Source organism: Desmodus rotundus, chromosome 8 (assembly GCF_022682495.2).
Source record: "Desmodus rotundus isolate HL8 chromosome 8, HLdesRot8A.1, whole genome shotgun sequence".
Taxonomy (NCBI): domain Eukaryota; kingdom Metazoa; phylum Chordata; class Mammalia; order Chiroptera; family Phyllostomidae; genus Desmodus; species Desmodus rotundus.
In genome coordinates this window covers 30825886-30834440 of record NC_071394.1, presented here as the reverse complement: position 1 = coordinate 30834440, position 8555 = coordinate 30825886, and the positions used below count along the sequence as shown (strand labels likewise).

The 8555-nt window shown below is 42.0% G+C and overlaps 1 non-coding gene across 1 annotated transcript; it reads right to left on the bottom strand.

Annotated features, from left to right (window-relative positions):
• Positions 1-115: 115 nt before the first annotated feature.
• On the bottom strand, positions 116-197 carry TRNAS-AGA (transfer RNA serine (anticodon AGA)). The gene has a single exon. It is a non-coding gene; the product is annotated as a tRNA-Ser (tRNA).
• Positions 198-8555: the final 8358 nt, after the last annotated feature.

Below are 8555 nucleotides of genomic sequence, written 5' to 3'. Positions count from 1 at the left end.
CCATTGGGGTCCGTGTAGTACTCCAGCTGTTCAAGAAATCCTTAAATTTTCTGCGGATAGTGGTGGAGAACGCTGTAAAAGGAAAACAAGTGTTATTAGCAAAAGGTTGGCTTCCCGTAGTCGGCAGGATTCGAACCTGCGCGGGGAGACCCCAATGGATTTCTAGTCCATCGCCTTAACCACTCGGCCACGACTACTGTTGATGTTAATTTCAGCAGTGAAATCTATATGGAATCTGTGCACAAGTGGCTGCTACAGTAACATTGGGATTGGGTGAAATACATTGCAAAGCTGTTCTGTGAGATAGGAGGAGAATATTTGAATGTTATAGCTCTAATAATTTTAGCTTTTTGGAAGAACTCTTAGAGCATATCCCCTTCGAACTTTTTTCCCCCATCAGAAACACTGAGTTCTAGTCAATCTCTATAAAGTTAGAATCAGAAAACAGCAGAGAGGGAGGAGAGCCCTCTGTCCACCTTGCAGAGTGTTGGAGCCATTTCCTGGAGGGAACCCGGAATCTCTCCTGGCATCCAGGCAGCCCCGGGTGGTTTGCAGAGCAACGCGATGCCCCGCGCTGCGCGCGCTCAGCTGACCAGCCTTGGGCTTCCTCGCGTTGCTCCCAGCTTCATTCCCCAATCCTGTTCTTAGACAAATAGCTCCCAGAACTCTTTCTTCGTCCATTACGCACTAAAATGCTCTTACCGATATAAATTCATTATGCCAGGTAAGGCTGTCCCACCCTACCATAAAAGATGACTTTGAAAAGTGTAATGCTTGATACAAATGTAATGTATTGTCATTTAATGGTATTCCTATAAATACTATGCCCGGTGTAAACTGGACTTTGAGTATTTCTAAAGGGGGGTAGTAAAGAGATTGGCACCCTTGGAAAACGGAGATAGTTTGATCCAGATGATTTAGTAGCTTCATTCAAATAAATGTCCAAGAAGAGCAACCTGCAGTGGTGTGCTGAGCAAAGGGTGCCTGCTCATTAGCGCCCACCTTTAAATTTTCACCAGTTTTGGGCGCCAGTTATTAGATGCAATCATTATTAAAAATTAAATTGTATAAACTTATAATTGGGCTAAAACCAAAAATAATACTCAAAATCACCATGGTCTAGTTATTTCACTGCATTTACTGTAATTTATGCTGTTGAGGTTATTTACATCTATTGTACCTGAAATACTATACAATGACTTGCTATTGTGAATCTCTTTTTAATTTCCTATTTAGTGATGTACTTAGGTAACTTGAAATCAGCCTTCACTGATGTATTTACACCAGGAAAATTGCAAATGCTACAAAATATGGCCTTTTCCCCTTTAAGAGCTGATTGTGAAACATTACCTGCACACCACTAATGTTACTATCAGACCACCTTGAATATTCCCAGCAAGGAAAACTCTCCTTACCTGTAGAGCTGCTCTGGTTATTCTTCCTGCAGCTTTGTTGTAGCGACTAGAATTCTGGCATATTTTATGATTCCCACTCAATTTTTCAAAGTTTCTTTTTTTCCCAAGTTGCCTCATAGGGTGATTGTACTTGGAGTTGTCCTTCAGCTGAAAACACGAATAAGCCACTTGATATTGAAGTTGCTCTTGCAACATGGTTCCAGGGGGAATAATGCATAGTTGCCATCCTGTTTAACAGGCTTAAGTTAATGATTTGATTTTTCTTAGAAAAAATGAAATCCGAGGTGGTATATGTCAGTATAATTGACATATACCTCTGTATTTTTGGCGGCATCTGGTCAGGATGGTGGAGAAGGTAAATGAGGTACTTATATCCTCCCATGACAACATCAAAGTTACAGCTAAACTATGGAACAACCACCACTGAGAGCCACCTGAAATCTAGTTGAACAGAAGTCCTATAATTAAGGACAGATGGAAAAGCCATGTTGAGACTGGCAGGAGGGGTGGAGGTGCGACATGAGCAGGTCCCACACCCACATGTGGTGGTTGAAAACTGGGAGGACCATTTCATCTGTGGAGGTTCCCCCTGAGGAGCTAGGGGTTTCAGCCCCACCCGAGGCTCCCCAGCCCAGGGTTCCAGTACTGAGAAGAGTCACAACTTCTGGCTGTGAAAAACAGTGGAGATTATGGCTGAGTGAGACAGAAGGTTTCTGAAGTTCCAGAAATTCTTCTTAAAGGGCCTGTGAATGGGCTTACTTGCTGACAAACTCACTTGCTCTGAGCTCCAGCACTGGGGCAGCAGCTTGAAAAGCATCAGGGACATATGGGGAGGAACTGAATTTTCTGGCTCCAGGGTGAGGGCTGGAGGGGCAGCTTTCTCCCACTGAAGTGCTGGCAGAAGCCATTGTCCCTTTACTGGGAGCTCTCCCTTATAGGAACAGATGGAGGCCATATCTGAGTCTCCATCAACCTGACTACTACTATTTACGCCACCCTGATGATTCCCTGAGACCTCACCTCAACCAACTTTCGGGCCCACCCAAGCTGCTTCCAGTGTATATTCCATACAAATGGCCTTTCTTGGCCCATGCTGTGGACTTTCCTAAAATTTCTCAAAGGTTCACAAACACCAGACAATCAGCATCTGGCCTCAGTGTGCTCCATACCTCTTGCTAAATGGTTCCAAACCAGCCACTAGAGGCAGCCAGCCTCAGTTTGCAACTTGGCCTCTCCCAGGTACTTCCAAGTGAAGCCCAAGTGGCAACCATTTGCATATCACTTTGAGTCTCAAGCTGGTGGCCCCAGGCAGGGCACAGACAGTAGCTGACCTTGGCCTGTACCTCCTGGGAGGCTCAAGCCAGCACACCCAGTGTAAAGCTTCATACCACCCCACAGTACCTCCCAGCCACCACCATGAGTGACACACTCAAAGGGCAGACTTGGTGGGCACCAGTGCCCCACGGATGCGAGTTCTGCCTCATGGGGTTAGCCAGGGCACAGCAGCTCCACTGCTGTAGTTGTGGCTGGTCCTTGCAGACAGTTGACCTGAGGGTTAATCCCTCCCATTTGACGTGCCTATAGCAGTTAAGGCTCAACTACAACAGGAGGGCACACATAACCTGGGAGGCTATGCCACGGGGCTCCATGAGACATCTACTACATGAGGCCACTCTACCCAAACTGGGAGATGTAGCAGCTCTAGTTAGTACATAGAAATAAACACAGGGAGTCAGCCAAAAATAAGGAGGTAAAAAAAATATGTCCCAAATGAAAGAACAGGATAAAACTCCAGAGAAAGAGCTGAACAAAATGGAGACAAGCAATCTACCAGATGCAGTGTTTAAAACACTGGTTATAAGGATGCTCGACGAACCTAGGGGAAGAATAGATTAACTCAGTAAGAACTAAGATATAGGAAAGATAAAAATGGAGACATAAAACAGATAAAAAGACCAGTCAGAATGAGGAATACAATAACTGAAATGAAGAATACACTTGAGGGAATCAATAGATGAAGCAGAGGATCAAAGAAGAAATTGGGAAGATAAGATAGTGGAAAACAACCAATCAGAACAGCAAAAAGAAAAAAAAAATCCAAAAAAAATGAGGGTAGTTTAAGTGGTCTCTGGGACAACTTCAAGCGTACCAACATTTGCATCATGGGGGTGCCAGAAGGAGGAGAAATAGAGGAATTGAAAACCTATTTGAAAAAATAATGACAGAGAACTTTCTTAACTTGGTGAAATAGACACACAAGAAAGCACAGAGTCCCGAACAAGATGAACCTAAGGAGGCCCGCAGCAAGACACATCATAATTTGAATGCAAAAGTTTAAAGACAAAGAGATAATCTTAAAAGCAGCAAGAGAAAAACAGTTACCTACAAGGGAGCTTCCATAAGACTATCAGCTGACTTCTCTACAGAAACTTTTCAGGCCAGAGGGACTGGTGCAAAATATGCAAAGTGATGAAAAGTAAGGACCTACAACCAAAGCTCACTTAAGGTGGAAAGAAGTTGAGTAAATAATAAAAAATAAAGGGATTAAAAAGATACTTCATGAAAATAGAAACAAAGAAACAAACAAAAAAGCTGGGGTATCAATACTTATACCAGACAAAATTTTAAAACAATGGCTGTAACAGGAAACAAAGAAGGGCCCAGCAATTCCACCTCTGGGTGTTTATTAGAAGAAACCCAAAACACTGATTTTAAAAGACATGTATCTATATATTCATTGTGGCATTATTTACAACAACTAAGACATAGAAGTAACTTAATAGACAAATGGTACATATATACTATGGAATATTACTTGGTCATAAAAAAGAATGAAAAATTACATTGTGTGATAACATACATGGACCTAGAGGGTGTTACACTGAGTGAAATGTCAGGGAGAGAGACAAGTACCATATTATTTCACTTATACGTGGAATTTAAAAAACAAAAGAAAGGAACAAAGAAAACAAACTGACTCATAAGTTTTGACAGTTGCCAGAGGGGTGGGAGTATTGGGAGGCTGCATAAAAAGGTGAGGGGATTAAGAAGCACAAATTGGTAGTTACAAAATAGTCATGGGGATGTAAAGTACAGCAGAGGGAATACATCAATAATGTGATAACTGTTTAGGGAGCCAGATGGGAACTAGATTTATCAGGGTGATCATTTTGTAAGTTATATAAATGTCTAATCGCTGGATTGTACACCCGAAACTATTATAATATTGTATGTCAGCTGTAATTGAAAAATAAAATAATTATTAAAAAAGGAAAGATCTTCGTTTACAACTTTTGACTCCTCAAAAACTTAGCCGTCCTTTGATGTCTGCAGGGGATTTATTCAGGACGCCCACAGATCCAAAATCCGTGGATGTTCAAGTTTCCAAATACAAAATGCTGGGTCAATGCACACAGTTGGCCCTCTGCATCCACAGACTCCCAGATTGTGATGGAAAACCGTCCAGGGATTTATTGAAAACAAAATCCACGTTTAAGTGGACCTGTATGGTTCAAACCCATGTTGATCAAGGGTCAACTCTAGTTGAAAGAATCTATGAGCCTGTAGAAGGTTAGCATAAAGGACAGCGAAATGATAAAAGAGGAAGCATTTCTAGTTGTGTGTGTTGTTTGTATAATTGTAACAGTCGCAGCTTGTGTCCTTCCTCTTCCACTTCCGCCTTCCCATTTTAACGCATCATCCTGAAGTTGGTGTTTTCACAATGTTTATAGCTCATGCAGCTCTCCACCGAGACTCCTGACTTCAGTCGTGTTGTATTTCTACTGTGCCTTAGAGAGAGGGAGAAGTCTCTTTACAAGGAGCAATGCACGTATTGCATATGCATATGACCGTGTGATAAACTGTAAAATGATAGTGCACCGTTCAAAATCTCCAGATGACAGGAGTTGTACCTGGTGTGTTTCAGTGGACTCTAAACCATGAAAGTGAATGTACATGATCGATTATATATAATCATATACAATCCATATAAAGCTATGTATGTTATATATAGCTTTAGAATATTCTGCATTCATGAAAATCATGTTAGAGCATAATAGAAAAAAAAAACAGTAGTCCCATCCTATCTGTGGGGATGTATTCAAGACCCCCAGTGGATGTCTGAAACCACAGATAGTACAGAACCTTACATATACTATGTTTTCTCTTAGGCATCCATACCTATATATAGTTTAATTTATAAATTAGGCACAACAAAATTTGACAACACCTACTAATAATAAATTAGTCATAATAATTGTAATGATATGCTGTGATAAAAGTTAGCTGAATGTAGTTCTGTTTCTGAAAATACGTCATTGTACTGTGCTCACCCTTCTTTTCGTGGCGATGTGAGATGATACGGTACCCTATTAAGAACTCTACCTTTCCATTTAGAGGAAGCACTTTACAGCTCCTCTTTGGCATATCAGAATTGCCAGCATCACTGCTCTCGTGCCTTATTAAGTAAAATAAAAGCCACTTGAACACAAGCCCTGCGATGCCTCGACAGTCATCCGATAACCGAGGCGGCTACTAAGTGGCTAGCGGGTGGGCAGCGCACAGAGCGCGGACACACGGGACGAAGGGACGACTCACATCTCGGGTGGGACGCAGCAGGTCGGTATGCGATTCCAGCGTGCTACTCAGACTGTATGCAGCTTATACCTTGCAAGTCATTTCTGTCTGAAGTTTTCCATGGAATGTTTTTGAATCACAGTTGACAACAAGTAACTGAAACCAAGGAAAGTGAAATCATGGATAAGGGGGAAAATACTGTACATGTGTATATTTTTGGTATTTTTCTTTTGTTTCTCAAAGTGAGGAATCTTATTTATTACCTCTATAATTGTTAATAGGTATGGACAATGATGTGAGAACTTTTCCCCCAATTCTTTACCAGTCTTGGAAAGCATGCTGAGTGTCAGATGTTCAGAAGGAGTTTAGCCAGGTGTCTTCAGATGATTCAATTATTCAATATGGTAAAAGAGGCATGGCATGTATTATTGCACTTACTTAGTATTCCAAGGAAGTATTGTAGGGTAAAGGTGTCCAAATAAGAAACAAAACCTTGTTGGCTCTTCCAAGTAACTGAGGAATGCTCCGAGCCTGCCTTCTTGCTAGCACCTGAGCGAGTTAGATGTGGTGATACAGCTGGTTCTGTTGTTCCACACAACTTCAGGCCAACCCCTTCAGTTAGAAGGTGTTTTATAATCCTCCTGGCTCTTCACATAATAAATTGCAAGGCCTCTTTGAATTCCCATGTACTTGGGTTTAATTTTCCCAGCCCTGCTTTTCTCCCCACACATCACAGACCTTCTATGTAAACACCCAGTGCTGAGCAGTGGCAGTGGTGTGAGGGAGGCGTCCTCCCCGAACGGTTGCCAGCCTCCAAGCAGCTGATGCTCTGAAAGAAATGGAGTAGCATCGAGGCAGCTCTGGTTCTCCTAAGTGGTCCCTGAGTTAGGCCTCGATGTCATGTAGGTAAATGCAGTCCAGAACACGCAGAATCTTTATTGGAATTTGTACATTCATCTTTCACAGCTGTGGGGAGTTTAGACTAATCACAACTCTCACTGGGATACTATCGTCTTCATAATTTGAAAAAGGATCAGGAGCCTGCAGGCTTGGAACATCTTGAGAAAACTCTGGCCCTGAAATACATCATCACACGTGGGGGACACCACTTGCAGCATCATCGCAGAGCTTAAGAATGCTGAAATCAAGTATTTCCCTGGCATGATTTCAAGCGGCCTGAGAAATCTGAGAACTGTTTTTTTTAAAAACTGCAAAACAGATTCTTTCCTCTTCCATCAACCCCATTGCTGTCAATGTGTCCAATGTTAGGTGCCAGAAATGAGCATAGCCGTTTAATGATAACAGTGCCAAGGTTAACATGGCCACCAGGGGCTCTCTCAAGAATCTGCTAGAGTGCATTTTGATCCATAGACACGTTCCAAAGGCGTGCAACTCCTTAGTCTTTCTATCCTCAGTACATTTCTCTTCGGCAGCCTGGATAAAACCTGTCACTTTTTGCCAGACCTCCTCGTGCTTTGGGGCCCCGTGGACATGATTTTTCATTGACCCCATGCGTCCATATGGTAGGGCTAGGTTCAAAGTTGGTATTTGGGAAGCAGCCTCTGACAGCAGAGGCCTAGTGAACTACAGTAATTTGTCCAAAAGTCCAGTATTCACAGATGTGCTATAAGGGGGTAATATAATTTTTGACCCCACCCTAAAGGATATTTTATCACCATGCACGTAGCAACCAACAAACAGATCAGCTTGAGGAGGCAGGTGCTAATGTATGTCACTCAAGCCAGTCAACTCTCTCAGGAGTTAGTAATCCAGACTTTTTTGGGGGGCTTCAACATTAAAATGTTTCTTTCAATTCTATAGTTCTGTAAGTACGTCTCCCTCTTCCCTCCTTTTTGTTTCATATTATCTTGTGCTTTATGATTTTCAACCTTCAGAAAGTTAAACCTCGTTCGAGGAAAAAAGGATCAGTTGGGAGTGTAGGAATTCCAGTGTAGGCGCTACAATGAAAGCAGAGTGAGGACCGAATTGGTGGAGGCAGCTGGAAACATCTCACAGCTCTGGGCTTAGGCTTATTGCCTTTCAGCCTTCCATTTCCCCCAGTTGGCCATATTCCTCCTAGGGAGGGACCCAGGGTTTTCAGCAGACAGGTTTGCTCTATTTCCTTAGTCCCATTTTTCACATGTCAATCAATCTTTATGGCCTGTAGGTTTTTGAAATCCAAAAGCTCTCCACCTACACGAAAAGCTCAAAGAAGGATAAAGACAACAGAGAACTCTTACAATGAACTTCCCAAGGAATATTTGGGGGCTTGAAAGGACTTTAGTGATTGCGTGTAAATATCTTTCATTTTACAGCTGAAGCAATCATGGCCAGAATAGTAAAACAAATTAGAAATTCTTTTATTATTAGGAAACTTTCATTGCACCCATTTTTTTTTACATTGTCTTATTTCATAATCATGCTGGTTTTTCTGGATAAGACTAATTCTAGTGGCCCTAGGTCGAAAATACAAATTTAATATCAGATTACCACATTTTGGAATCCTTTCATGCCTGGACTGACATTTCAACTTTTAAAAAAATTTTCTGATTTTCTATGTCACTG